At 42.0% G+C, this 14,649-nt stretch overlaps 1 protein-coding gene across 3 annotated transcripts in view; it reads left to right on the top strand.

The window, feature by feature from the left end:
- Window positions 1-14,649, top strand: part of HIVEP3 (HIVEP zinc finger 3) — a 318,984-nt gene that overhangs the window by 220,259 nt on the left and 84,076 nt on the right. The window contains exon 1 of one of the 3 annotated variants that reach the window (XM_063453907.1): window positions 2,172-2,234. The exons of the other annotated variants lie outside the window; for them this stretch is intronic. The gene's annotated coding sequence lies outside the window, so the exon portion shown is untranslated. Of the gene's footprint in view, window positions 1-2,171; window positions 2,235-14,649 lie in introns of those variants that run through there. 3 annotated transcript variants of the gene reach the window in all.

Genomic DNA, 14,649 nt, shown 5'->3' with positions numbered 1-14,649 from the left:
GTGTATGTAATGCAGTGTTTGTGTGTGTGTATGTAATGCTGTGTGTGTGTTTGTGTAGTGTGTGTAATGCAGTGTGTGTGTGTTTGTGTAGTGTGTGTAATGCAGTGTGTGTGTAATGCAGAGTGTGTGTGTGTTTGTGTAGTGTGTGTAATGCGGTGTGTGTGTAATGCAGTGTGTGTGTGTGTGTTTGTAATACAGTGTGTGTGGTGTGTGTGTGTGTTTGTAATGCAGTGTGTGTAGTGTGTGTGTGTGTGTGTTTATGTAGTGATATAATTTGTGTAAAATGCGGCTGGGGGGCGTTTTTTTATGTTAATTATAATTTTTTTAAAATATTTAAATGTTTTTTTTTTTTAATCCCCCCTCCCTGCTTCTTACCAGGGAGGGGGGATATAGTATTCCCTGGTGGTCCAGTGGCATGGAAAGTACTGTGGGGGGGCCGGAAGCAAGCGCTGACTTACCTTGCCAGCAGCTCCTCCAGCTCCCCACTGTAAATCTCGCGGCCCTTAGTGCCGCGCGGAGCGTTGCCATGATAACCCGTGGCAACGCTCTGTGGCCGCGGGTCTCGCGAGATTTAGACATGGAGCTGCAGGAGCTGCTTGCAAGGTAAGTCAGCGCTTGCTGCCGCCCCCCCCCAGGACCGCCGGGCTTGTAATGAGCCTGGCGGTCCTAGGAGGTATTATCGGCAATATCGGTATCTATATTGGCCGATACCGATATTGGCGAAAATACCGAATATCGGCCGATTATATCGGTGAAAGTGACTGACAGGTAAGTGACTGAAGGTCACCCCTTCAGTAACTGGGTATTGGGTGGTGGGAGGGAGAGGGACCCAATACCCAGAAAACGGATTGTTTTCCTGGCACTGGAGTTTCCCTTTAATGTCTGTAAATAGCTATATGGATAGAAAAGTAAAAATAACCTGCCTAAAATGGCTTGATAATGGGTCCAATGTATAGTAAATGTTTGTTTGTGGTCCGTGTCAAGCAATATTATAATTTTATAATTGGACGATTTAATGCAAACAGGAATATTCACTAAAGTGTGAATTGCCAGGACTTTAACTTGAATTTCAAATTTTAGGCCAACATAGCTATAATGGAAAATGATTCTATATTGGCTAACATGTTTAAATTAAATTCACTTTCAGTTAATTCAAAATATTATAATGCATTGGAAAAGCTTACGTTTTCCAATATAGTTAATAGATACACAGTACACATAGAAGTGAAAGATATATAATGCTAAAACCACAGTGTTGGGGTTTGCTTAATGCAATCTAGAAAGCCTAAAAGTCAGCATATATTGGATGCAAATTTTCTGTCCTAATTTTGAAACTTCCTGTACCACAAGTGATGTCATACATGGCAACTTTCCTTTCCTATTCACAGTACTGTATAGTCTGTCTGTGTGTTTATTTCTCTATTTTTATGCCTTACATGCAAGCTATATTTTATGTTGCAAAAAAAAAATGCAGCAGCTATATCTATATAGCCATTTAAAGGAAATTAACTGAACAGCTTCTAGCGTTTGAAAAGTTGAATGTAACTCTCTACTATGCTTCTGAGAGGAGAGAGTGTATTAGTGTAAATAAAATGTATTTGTGTTTTTTTGTGTGTGTGTGTGTGTGTAATCTATCATTCTGTTACCATTCTGTGTTACATGCACACGTACAGTTATAACAATTATTACCATTCTAAACACATATACAATAGGCATGGTGATGCTGATGTTACTCCCCCAAGTGGTAAGCTGAATGTTAGTCTGGGACTGGGATCTAATAATTTGGGGTATCTCCAAACATCTCATGCCATCCAATCAACCCATCACCTCTTCTGTCTCCTTCTCTTCTGTTTTTCACTTCCTTCACACTGTCTCTCCTTTTCTTTCAAGGATGTTCTTGCCTGTGAGTTCAATCCCAGGGGCAGTATCCCTCACAGCAGGAAATAATGTGAATTCAGTGGAAAAAAAATGAGACAGGAGAGTCCAAGCGAGAGATGAGAATGAGAGAGCAAGCAATAATGAAATAGAGAGGAGATAGAGAAAGGATGCAGGAAGAGGGGGAAAGCGAGAAGGAGGGGGGAGAGAGCTGTGGGCGGCTCTCAGATTAGCAATTTCCCCCCTGACATCACGGCCCAAATAAGGAGCTTTGAAATAAACGTGTGTTATTTTCTTTCATGCTTTCCTTCTGACACTGAAGATTCACTGCAGGCAGACCAGACGCAGGCAGAGACCAGGTGAGAGATAACCTAATCTGTACATTTTCAATTGGTTTCTCACATTTAGGATGCTAAAGGGTTAAGCTAGCAAGGTTCCCAGCAGACATCATCTTTAAATAAAGGCGCTGTGTGAGTTCAGACTGGGGAAGGGAGGGGGGCAGCAGCTGAGGATCCCCCTGTCCTTTGATTAAAGGGGGGTTAGGGTCAGCAGGGACTTGAAAGATTTTTGTGTGGTTACATTGTGTTAGTGTTCAGTGATGGAGAAATCAATATATAGTCATAATGGGGGTGTAATTTAGTCATACATCCTTTCTGATAAGTTGTGGCATGGGACAAACTGATGGTATCTCTGTGTTTTTTTTTTTTTTGTTTTTTTTTATGTTCATCTCTTCTGTGTTCAGTGTCCTGTCTCCCAACTGCTTCGCATTGCTTCGACCATCCCTCAAATCTTCCCCTTTTGGACTATTTTGATTTTATTTTACCCTTTGCTTTAGTACTCTGTTCTTTGCCCCTGCTTCCTTACCCTTCCTTATCTTATATGCAAAACATTTGACAATGTAGTCTGTACAGGTAAAGCTCTGTAGTACATGCGACTAGAAGATCTAGCTCTCCATAATGGAGAGACTTTTTATGCTTTTGTTTGTAATCTCATTTAACGATATGGTTTTATGACCCTTTTTAGCCAAATATTAGCTTTTCTGTAGGATAAGCAGTCGCTTGGTTCAGACCCCCTCATCAGTGCTTCACCTCTGTATATTGCTGTGTAGACTATTAAGAAAGAATTGTCTGTTTCTGTCTCTCTCTTTCCCTCTCTTTGTCTTGTATTTGTTAGTTCTGTATATAGAAGTCAGGCAATCAGTAACACAAGGATTCAGAAGAATTGTGAAATTGTATTATGGTTCACCATTTCCATCAGGTGCAGTTCTGCATGTAACAATACTTATCAAAGAAATCTAGCTCTCTCTGGTTGAGGGCCATAATCCCACTTTAGCCTTAAATATACAGACCGTGTTACCCTAAACACATGGTGTGTCTGCCTACCTTCTGACGTTCAACACCCCTGTTTTATGTTGTGTGGTACAGGGTTCCTTGCTGTCTTTATCGCATGTATATCTTGTATGGCAAAGGTCCTGTCACCTTGCTCAGTCTATCGTTGTGTGCTCTCTAATCCAGATATATGCCTTTGCCCTATGACCATGTGATTGTGAGCTCTTGAGAACAGAGTAGCCTGTGTCTGACTCTGAGAGGAGGGTGTTTTGGTTGATGGACGCTTCTGTGGGGCTCTGTCCTAGGATGAGAAGCTCTCTTGTTATTTGGCTACTTTACAGCACGGCTGGGAGCAGCAGTTTGAATCAGGATGTAGGGAAGCCTTCTGTCTCCCCCCACTAATTCCTTCCACACACAGGCAGAGAGGGGAGCATTTATAGTGTCCATTTAACCCGTTTACCATGTCACTTTCATTAGCTCACTTTCTATTTGTTTGATCGATCGATCGATCTATCTATCTATCTATCTATCTATCTATCTATCTGACATGGTGTAGGATGTTTCTATATCTATATCACATCCTTCTGTCCTGAAGCAATACCATGTTTATGGAATTTATGTACCTTATGATAAGGTTTTGGTTTTACCTTTTAAATTAGGAATGTAAAGCCTTACTGTACCAGATAAATTGTGGTCTCATTATTTATGAATGGTAACAATCATAATTAATTAAATATTACACTTTCTTATTTTAATATTATATAGTGGCTATTTCCACAGATAGTGGTCATATAAGGTTATATAACCATCCTGGAGAATTATTGTGCACCTAGCGTTAGCTATACAAGCAGAGAGGGCCAGAATGCACAAGTATACTTTAATAAAGTTAAAATAACCTTACTTTACTATGCATTTATAAAGCACCAATATATTTTATTGTACTGTTCAACCTTCCAAGTGAAGTGGAAGATGTTACTCATTGCTAATAATAGTTCGAGAGTCAAAAGGGATGGTTTTATTGGGTGGATAGTGGGTTAATAGTTGGCCATTCTACCTACTTGTTTCCCTATTATATTTTCCCCAGCGGATTAAATTTTCAAATAATTATTCAAAAAGCATTGAAAATATATTATTGTTTTAAATTGACTTGACATTTTACTAATGTGTTTGGCCAACTCACACAGGGAAGTTTCACAGCAACTCACAGGACGACTACAATACAAATTTGATAAAAGCCCATCTTCTGTCTGTAATAGTTAAGTGTAAAACAATGCAGACTACTTTTGAGCTCTTATTGTAATGCAAGATAAATTACAGTAGGTTACATAGATCAATATAGATTAATTCCCCTTCAAATCTAGAGTAGAATTCTTCTAGGAATTGCCTTGCTTTAATACATGCAAGCTACTAGCCAGTTACTTTTGGTGCTAAGCACGAAAACATATCAATAAAACTTATCAGCACACATTTAAAAATTAGAGGCTGAAATAACCACGTCTTGCTCATGTCCTGGTTATGGTGCCATTAGACTCTGGGTGCTTTGAGTTTTTGAGTGGTTTGGCCAAAAAAGTTATCTCTGAGGCCCCTGTGGCCTCAGATTGAAAATATAAATGTGGTGGAGATTACCAGTGTGGATTAGCGTTTCCAGTGAACTAAGACTGAGCTGGAGGTGCCTCTTTAGGCCATGGTTTAGTCAAACAGTTTGACCATGAAACAGGGAATGTTGCCTGTAGCCTCATGCCACAATAACTGCTGTATAAACATGTAATAGTTGTGATGCCTACACTGCTCCTTTAAACATCCATGTATAAGAGGCTATTAAAATACCTTCCCCAAATGGCCTAAGAGGCATATGTTCCTTTTAGGATTATGGCTCTAGGTGTAAAGGAGGGAGGCCAATGTAAAACATCTAGGCTTACTAAGTACTATTTATGTAACTTTATGTAACACTTTCTAAACATATTTATTGTCATTTTTATGGCACGTTACCTAAAGGAACACTGTAGTGTCAGGAACACAAACATGTATTCCTGACACTATAGTAGTAAAATAACAATTTAGGTTCCCCGCCCCCCTCCTTTTACTTTAAAAAGGTGTTAAAACCTCACCCTTTTTTCACGTTTGTTTCACCTTTTTTCCACGGCTGGCCCAGGCTCACACCGCCTGCATGGCTGAGATCATCAAACTTGATGATCTCAGCCAATCCATTCCTTACTGACAGGAAAGCATTGGTAAGCTATTGTGCATGCGCAGCAAAACACAGGGCAGTGCCAATCATCGCCTCTTCGTAGACATGCATTGAATCAATGCATCTCTATGGGGAACATTTAGCACTCCATTGGAAGCGTAGAGACGTAGAATGTCTGTGTTTCACGCTGTGCAGCAGTGGAGTAGGAAGTACCTCTAGTAGCCGCCTGAGTGACTGCTACTAGATTTATCACTAGGCAGTAATGTAAATATGCCTTTTCTCGGAAAAGACAGTGCTTACACTAAAGGTCTGTAGGGACATGCTATACACATTATAACAACTACATTAAACTGTAGTTGTTCTGGTGACTATTGTGTCCCCTTACCAGGGGTTTCCAATTATTTTTTCCCGTGGAACCCTTAAACATAGTGTACCAACATCGTGGAACCCCCCCCCCCAAATGTTTTGTGCCATAACACAAACCTAATTAGCAGAGTGTAATGTTTTCCTTTTTTTTTTCTTTTCTTTTTTTTTTTAAATGTAGTTTTTTGATATATATATATACAATTATTTATACAGATAGAACAGATTGTAGTGCTTAGGAGCAAGTGTGCTTTTGTGTGTAGAGTTTGTGTTTGTATGTAATGTTTGTATTTGCATGTATAGGTGTGTTTGGATGTAGTGTTGGCTTTTAAATGCATGTGTATTGGTGTTTGAGTGAAGGGTGTGTTTGTATATATTTTGGAGTTTGAGTTCAGAGGTGTTTTTGTATGTAATGTTTGTGTTTCCATGGGTGTGTTTGCATGTTGTGTTGGTGTTTGATTGCTGGGATGTATGCACATACACTGCCACATACATACTTTTCAGATAATCATACACATTAACACAGTGATACACACAAACACACTTCACACATTCATACACACAGACACAAAGATACACACGGACACATGAACACAGATACACACACTGGCACAGATACACATATAAACACAGATACACACACACACACTGAAAGATACACACAGTGATACTCAGATACACACACTGACACACAGATCCAACACACTCAAATACCCACACTGACACATACACATTGACACACAGATACACACTGGCACACACACAGGCACACAGACACACAGATACACACACTGGCACATACACACACTCACACACACACAGATACACGCACTCTGACACACACAGATACACGCACTCCGACACAGGATACACTGAAAGATACACACACTGGCACATATAGACTGGCACACACAGGCACATACACACACTGCTACATAGACACACACCTATACACACACTGACACTCAGATACACACTGGCGCATACACTCAGATACACACTGACACAGGTACACACAGTGACACATACACACAGATACGTGGCACATACACACACAAACACCGACACACAGAAACACACACTCAGAGATACAAACAGTGACACATTAATACACACAGTGTCTGAACCTACGAACTACTGGATGGTGGAAGACCAAGAGACCTGTGAGTCTCCAAAAATGTGATATATGCAAAACTAACGAAACCTGCGAGTTTCAAAACACTATTGACATGTTATTACAAAAGGTTACGTTCTGAGGACCTCTGAGTCCTCCTGTTACTTATATTCCTAAAAACAAATCAAATCGAATTTACAAAAAAAAAATACACACACAGTGACACACAGATACACACACACTGCCAGATACACACACATCACCTTTTATATTTACAGTCCCCCTTCTTTTAGCATACCTGTTGTTTGCAGGAGGGTGACTTGCTGGCTGAGGTTGGTGTGTGTAGGGCGACCTGCTCATTCCCGGCTGCTGCCTCCCTCCAGTGCGGCGTTTTCTATATGAAGCTGGCAAGAAATGACCATCCGTCAATTCCTCCCAGCATCCCATACTACGGGGGCCAGTTGCGCAATTAATCAGCCGCTGCGCTGACCAGGTCCCTCTGCAGCAATGCCCATCGGGTGGCCCTGCAAATCACAGCAGGATCCCCAATTTTGGGAACCGCTGCCCTTTACGTTACTAAGCTGTATGCCTGTATAGAATGTACAGTGAATAAGTAAGTAAGGTACATTGTGGGTCATATTCTTATACAGATAGTTTTAATTATTAATTATTATTATTATTACACACGAGCATGGGTGTATATTTTCGGGGGGGGGACATAATTGTAATGACATCCATGCTCGGCCCCATTTTGACAGTGTCATTAAGGGGAGGGGCATAGTCATTTTTCACATGAAGCGCAAGCAGGCAAAGAGTTAAGAAACCTGATGCAAAATCGTATTAGAAGAATCAAGTTGACATTGTCTGATTTAAGTATTGCAATGTCTAATCTGTTTTAATATTAACACTACTCAATGCACCCCATTAGTACACCCATGATCAAGGCACTATCACTGAATTCAAAAAATAAAAATGCGTAATCTACATTTCGCGTTACATTTGGCCACAGCAATAGGTGGCATGCACAGCACCAGATTGCACCCACGGTACCAGATTTCACTTGCCACAGTCCCAGACTGCACACAAAGCTATTGCCACATCAGAAGGTAGCATACACACAGCGGTTACTACAGAACTATGAGACACTCATAGCACCAAATAGTACCAACAGTACCAGATTGCACCCACAACACTTCCCACACCTTTAAAAAAAAAAAAAAAAAAAAAGTTATTCAACAAAGTACCCACTTCAGGTTATCCTTGCCCTTATATATATATATATATATTTGTGCTCGGAATTTATCTAATACGTAATGGAATGTAGAAGGAAAAGCAAAGTTGGTTGAGGTGCGCCGAAACCAACGTACGAGTAGGCCTGTAAAAGAGGGCCCACAAAGGTGAATTGTTAATATAGATGGGTGGGTGTAGGTGGGTGGGGACAAACAGCTTGCACAACAAAGGTAAGTAGGGGGCGTAGGGTTTACATAGGATCATAACTCCTCCCACAAATTCAGGCCAAATGGCCTACCAACTTGTGCTCGGAATTGATCTTATACGTAATGGAATGTAGAAGGAGAAGCAAAGTTGGTTGAGGTGTGCCGAAATCAACGTACAAGTAGGCCTGTAAAAGAGGGCAAAAAGAGGATTCAAAGAAAACACACTTTATTGCAAGTTTATACAGCTTGTGTACTGAAAGCTAGTAAGGAGCTTTTACTCTGATTGAGGTATATATGTAACTAAGCTGAGGATTACCTGTGGCCCCATCACCTAGTGATGTGGACTGGGGTGTAAGAGCTTGGAACCGCTGATGCAGCACTTCTGTGAAAAAGAGAGACCAGCGAAGGAAGCCATGATGTAGCTTACCTTAATGGAATGTTTAGTGAAGTGAACGTGAAGTAATGGATTAGTACTGATAGTGTGTGGCTGACCTTAAGAAGCTTGATATGTAGGTTTAAAGGAAAAGGCAAAACGTACAATAGTTTTAAAAAGTCTTGAATCAAGCAAACTCTACTTGTGACATGGAACAATATACAAAGCCCTGGCGTGAGTGATAGAGTAGTCGTGAAACTGCGTGAAGCGTGCGTATCTGTATGAGGTGTAACTGTGCTTAGTCCAAGATTATCTCATGAAAAGGTTGTATCCTGGATGGTATGTAGTAGGTCGTAGGGAGACCTTAAACTGAGCGTGAAAGAGCTTCAGCGGCTGTGTTGTGGACACCAGGAATGTAAAAGCAGACTAATAAGAGCTGAGAGTTTGCTGCCAGCCAAGTCAGCCTATGAAAATAGCCACAAAATGGTTAGTGAGAATGGCCGCCCGAACGTAGGCTAGGTGCCATGGTGAAGGGTGAATAGATAGTAGATTAAAGGCGTTGGATAAGTACATCTTGCTCAACCAAGCCTTACTACTTGTTAAGTGATAGCTTGTATGGCATGATCGATTTGCGTAGTGCAGTGAGAACTCCATAGCGGGACTGAGGGAGTTTGATGCTGGGAATGGATGTAGAGTGTGGTGCGGAAGAGGTCTATGATCAGACGTATTATAGGGTATAGTGAATTTCTACATCGATGAGAATGGTACGCCAAGATGAGAAGTGTGAAGACCGTGAGGAGGCAATCGTTAACCCAGCGTATGACTGCTGTGGACAGAAGGTGGTCCACCGTAAGAGGGTAAATGGGTGCAGGTAATAGGTTAGGGCCTACGAGTGTACCTGTGGGAATGGCGTTAAGGCCCGTGTGAACCCCGGCACCAGAATCTACCAGATGCCTAGCTGGGTGTAAATGATAGTATATTAGTATATTAGGATAACAATGTTAACCTTAGTTGGGCGTATCTTAGGTGACAGATGGGCTGCGTATGTGGACTAGGTGTAGGTTCTGGAGCAGATGTGCAAAACCCTGCATGCAGTGAAATAGCATACCCCAGGATTAAAGTCATAGTGCACCCGAGCCTTCCCCAGAAATGAAATGGTCAGCCCAGCTTGTCCCTCTGGCCGCCTCCCTGACTGGTGAAGGGGTGATGAGAAGTGTAAGTAGCTGTCTCTATGCGAGAGGCAATGATAAACAGAGGAATGGAAAGCTTTGTTAAGCCGTAGGTGTCACTCTTTGGGGTACTGAAATGTCGCCAAGAATATAACCTTTGTACTGTAGGGAGTCTTGTGAAGTTAAGTAGTGATGTTAGTTTAACGTCCTTTCCATCGAGAATTACTTTCTCCATGGAAATTGGAACAGGGTGGGCCGGTGAGACGTATGGAGTAGTCATAGTGGGTGGTGGGTAACGGGGAGGGAAATGAGGGGTAAGCCAGACTGTATGACCGAGATCGCCAGGTGAGCGCCTGCCGGGCTTAACGAGACACCTGGTGTGGCTATAGCCGATTCCATTTATCAGCCTGTTAATCATTTGGAGGCTGGCCAGGATAGCGACTGGGGTCTCCTGATTGGAATCTGAGGAGTAAGCTGACGGCCCTTGTGAACTAGAGCCGGGCCTGGGAACATTGGGCTGAGCCGTTGTGAGCCAGTGTAGTTTTGCCTTACTGGCAGTGGCTAGGGAGAGGATACCCCTGTGTCAGAGCTCTGCTGATATTTTTTAGAATGTACCAGAATCCCAGGTAACTGAGGGTAGAAGGGGTGAGTGATTCCTATGGAGACCCTGGCCAGACTGGCGTGCTGGATATTTCGTCCAACAGCAGACCGATTATCGGGATGGATACTTGTGACATTCTGAAAAAGAAATATTGATTTGGATAAGTAATGTGTCTTAGAGGTATGGATGAGACGTTCGGAGAACTGGCCTGCTAGCTAGTGCCGAAGCGAAGAATTTACCTAGTACCAAGTGACAGGTGAGGCCCTGCTAGTGCCAAGTGGCGGAGAGAGGCTCTACCTATGATTTGGGCCCAGGGGATTTTGTGACCACTTGAACGTGGTGGCAGGATGTCGGCCTCTCGGTGACCGTAAGAGATTCAAAACGTGTGGCCGTGACATGGGAAGCCCTAACTGTAGCCCTAAAGACGGGCGAGCAAGGTGGCTAACTATGATTTGGTTGTGGGGCTGAACCTCTGTGTTGAGGTGGGGTGTAGACCTCGCGGGACCGTAGTATTACTTAGGATAGCTAAGGCCAGCGCCTAACCCTCAATGCCAGTTCTCTAGCCTAATGGGGCTTGTCTCTTAGAATGGTGTGATATAACGTATGTAGATACTTAACCTTGAGTGTTTGTCCTCTTTATTTGGGCAACGCGCCAGAAGATTACAATATATTCTTGCTTCTGCAGGGAACGGGCCCGGTTCGGGAAACCTTAGTGGTGAAAAAGATACTAGTGGGCCTGAGGCGTGCCACTAATATAATGAGTGTAAAAATGTTGAACGTATGAGAAGGTGTGTATCAGAGATACTGTAACGTACGAACGTGGGTAAGCTGAGGGACCTGAACGTTGGTCCGTAAATTAGAGGCAAGCCCCTGGGTTCCCAAAAACGTGAATTTTTGAATAATACGAAGGCAAAGTGAGGCCTTAAGGAGAAACGTAATCGTAGAGAGTAAGATTACCAATACCTGATACTGCAATGCAGGGAACCAGGTAGACTGTAGGTTGTCGATGGCGTAGGACTTGGTGTCTAAGTAATGATATGTAGAAATAAATGACAAAACATGTACCGTTAAATATAGTAGCAATATGGTGGATTATGAGATTGTTGTTGACATTTTGTGAGGAATCTTAGCCCAGGTACGTTTTGCAGTGCAGAGCCCACTTTGGGAGGTGGGGGGTTGTATGGGGCTGTGGAGGCTGAATGAGGCCTCAAGGGAAAACATTAAATGGTAAACCTTCTTACCTGTTACCGAAATGCAGGATACTGGGTACCTCTTCTTGGAGCTCTATTTGAAGAAAAGTATAAGTAGTAGCAAGATGGTGTAGGTTTGTGCGATTGATGTTTTTAAACACCGTGAGGAATCTCAGAACTGGCCTGTTGGAAGTTTAGAACCCACTTTGGGAGGTGGGGAGGCTGAATGAGGCTGAATAAGGCCTCGAGGGAAAAAGAGAACTGGTAAACCTACTTACCTGATACAGTAATACAGGGTACTGGGATACCGCTACTTGAAGACTGATTGGAGGAAAGTGGAGGTGTATTATATACGTAAATTATAAAAGAATCAAACTGTGCCTTTAAGAAGATTACCCTGTGAAAAATAGATGTCCCAGAATAATGTGACCATGGACGGAAAATTTGTAAAACACATATATTTCACCCAGTGATGACTTTAAGAGCCATATAATAAACTGAACATCATATAGGAAAAAATTTAATGTGAGTGCTTGGTATAAGTAAAGAGACATAACTAGATATTTTATAGTAGATTAGTAAATTTAAACACTGTAGCCCCTTTGGTTCAGTTAACCAAATGAACAAGAGTACTATAAATAGAACTCCCACATTCGGTAAATGGAACGCACGAAAGGATGTAAACGAAAGCCAATTGAATAATCAGCTGCAGGCTGTAAAGTGTAAATTAACGAAAGGTTTCAGGAAAAAGCCGTTTGAACGTGTTCGGCTGAACGACCGTATGAAAGAACAGACGAACGTAGAGTAAGTGTGCATGTACGGTACATAGAATAAACTAAAGTAAAATGAAAGCGTGTGTATTCCGCGTTCGGCTGTTAGCCGCACGAACGCGGAAGTACGCAAACAGCATAACAGCACGAATAGGTAAGTAATGAAGGGAGCCTATCCCGCGTTTTTAGGCCCGAACGTGGGAAATAGCCCAACGCTATTTCCCACGTTATGCTTACGTGCCGTTCTCGTGACTGGAAGCCGAGTAGGGAAGTCGGGTAGAAGCCGGTGGACGGGCACGGAAGACGGAGGTAGGAGCTGCTGGCGACAGACTGTTTACTGGAGACTGACTTTGGCGAGAACAACGGACCGGAAGTGCTGGTTGCTATGCTGAAGATAAACAGCTTGCACAACAAAGGTAATAGGGGGCGTAGGGTTTATATATGATCATAACTCCTCCCACAAATATATATATATATATATATAGAGAGAGAGAGAGAGAGAGAGAGAGAGAGCGCACACGTTTAAGGCACTTTGAGGCATTATTGTATTGCCAATGAGGCATCACTGACAAGTTACCTGAAGTCATAGAGAGATCACCAGTAGTACAATGCATTGCACATTAAAGGAACACTATAGTCACCTAAATGACTTTAGCTAAATAAAGCAGTTTTAGTGTATAGATCATTCCCCTGCAATTTCACTGCTCAATTCACTGTCATTTAGGAGTTAAATCACTTTGTTTCTGTTTATGCAGCCCTAGCCACACCTCCCCTGGCTATGCTTGACAGAGCCTGCATGAAAAAAAAAACTGGTTTCACTTTCAAACAGATGCAATTTACCTTAAATAATTGTATCTCAATCTCTAAATTGTACTTTAATCACATACAGGGGGCGCTTGCAGAGTCTAGCAAGCTATTAACATAGCAGGGGATAAGACAATCTTAATTAAACAGAACTTGCAATAAAGAGAGCCTAAATAGGGCTCTCTTTACAGGAAGTTTTTATAGAAGGCTGTGCAAGTCACATGCAGGGAGGTGTGACTAGGGTTCATAAACAAAGGGATTTAACTCCTAAATGGCAGAGGATTGAGCAGTGAGGCTGCAGGGGCATGTTCTATACACCAAAACTGCTTCATTAAGCTAAAGTTGTTCAGGTGACTATAGTGTCCCTTTAACTAGGCAAATGTAATAAAGAATACTGGGGCAGTGTTCTAAACGTGGTAACATTGTGTCTGCTTACATATGGATTACTGACAGAAAAAGGTGCCCATGTAAAATCTGTGACTGATTAGAAAAGTCATTGAATAAGAAATTATTTCCAGATTTTTATAGCACATTTCCACAAGTCCTTGCACACTGACTATTTTTTTCAATGCCGGGTGCATCTTTCAGCCATAGCCAAAATATAAATGTAAATAGTTAACGGCTTGCAGTCTTTTCGTAGTAAAATTCCTTTATTCAATATTCAAGTAAAAACAGATCAACGTTTCAGCCCTCGTCCGTGGCTTTCTTCAGGATCAATGCAATGCAGTGGTCCTTCATTACATAATGTTGGTTATTATGTCTCTGGTTGTGTTCGCTACTTTTTTGCCACCTTCAATTTATGCTATCTAACTATACAATCAAGTTACGCCTGACTGGCATCCAACATCACATGTTTTTCTACTTTCCAACAACGCCAGTTTCCTTTCATCCTATCCAATCAAACTATACTTAAGGGTATCCAAAATATGTCTGTTTTGCTAGATTCAGCCCCTTTTGCACCCCTCACTAACTCTGCCATTAAAACCGCTATTTACCTGGCCTCTTACAGCTTCCTGAGGCCACTAGAATTCACCATCAGTGGCTAACACAATGCACAAGGCTGCCTTTGGAGCTCCTACCTAATTAAACATCAAGATCATTACATACTGATTCTACCCGTGACCAAAACAAGTCAACTGGGTCAACCCGACCACATTCCATACTATCCCACGAATAATATATGGTGCCGGTGAAGATTTATGATTCCTACCTCCTCATAGTACAGAATATCGCATCTCTTCTGCCACAGTCACTTCACGGGGCTATCCTCACTAACTCTAAGTTAATGTTATACGTACAGTTATTGTTAACAAGGTTTGGTATGAACCCTAGCCTTTATTCAGAACACTCGTTTAGGATAGGGGCCGCATCTACGGCATTAAGTCAGGACATTCCAGTACATGTCATTAAAACTCTAGGTCGCTGGAAGCCATCAGCA

Source organism: Pelobates fuscus, chromosome 1 (assembly GCF_036172605.1).
Source record: "Pelobates fuscus isolate aPelFus1 chromosome 1, aPelFus1.pri, whole genome shotgun sequence".
In the NCBI taxonomy this organism is placed as follows: domain Eukaryota; kingdom Metazoa; phylum Chordata; class Amphibia; order Anura; family Pelobatidae; genus Pelobates; species Pelobates fuscus.
Note: the sequence above shows the minus strand (reverse complement) of the source record. Positions and strands in the feature narration are given on the sequence as shown.